Genomic DNA, 679 nt, shown 5'->3' with positions numbered 1-679 from the left:
TGTATCAGCATTTTTGTCTCTGTGAAGAGTGGTACTGATCGTCAGCAAAATGTTCGCGGCAAGGTGAAGAAACATGCAAAGGAAGATCATGAATGTGAACTGAAAATAAAATTGGTGCGAAAACCAATCCCTGTGGATGGACAAAAGCATGAAAGCGGACACTGTACAATCCGTTAAAAACTACTTGTCTTTTTCTTCTTCTTTTTCAGTTTCTCGTACAGCTGAGTAAGGAAGGACTGATGAAAAAGGTTGACTGATTCTATGAATAAGCCATGAATGGCAAGTTTCCTTTAGAGAAGATCAATGGCAAGTTTCTCGGACAGAGAGATCTAGAGAGGGGGTGGAGGAGGGAGTGAGACGGAGTGAGAGAGACATAGAGTGAAAACTCGGGAGAGAGAGAGAGAGAGAACACGAATGGGGGTTCAGGCACTAGCAGGTCTGCACATATGTTGACCTGGGAGATCGGAAAAATCTCAAGAAACAAAAACAAAGAACTAAAGTGGAATAAGCAAAAGCAATAAGCATAAATGATGTGGAGGAAATGAAAACTGTATGGAAACAGAGAGAGAACACTCCTTCGAGCAACACGGATGCTAAGAGAATGATTTAGTCGGAAGGCAACTGTGGTGTGCAATGTTTCTTCTCTCTCAAGTCAACTCAAGTGCTCATTTCCGTTCGT

This window comes from Babylonia areolata, chromosome 22, assembly GCF_041734735.1.
Source record: "Babylonia areolata isolate BAREFJ2019XMU chromosome 22, ASM4173473v1, whole genome shotgun sequence".
In the NCBI taxonomy this organism is placed as follows: Eukaryota; Metazoa; Mollusca; class Gastropoda; order Neogastropoda; family Buccinidae; genus Babylonia; species Babylonia areolata.
This window is presented reverse-complemented; position numbering follows the sequence as displayed.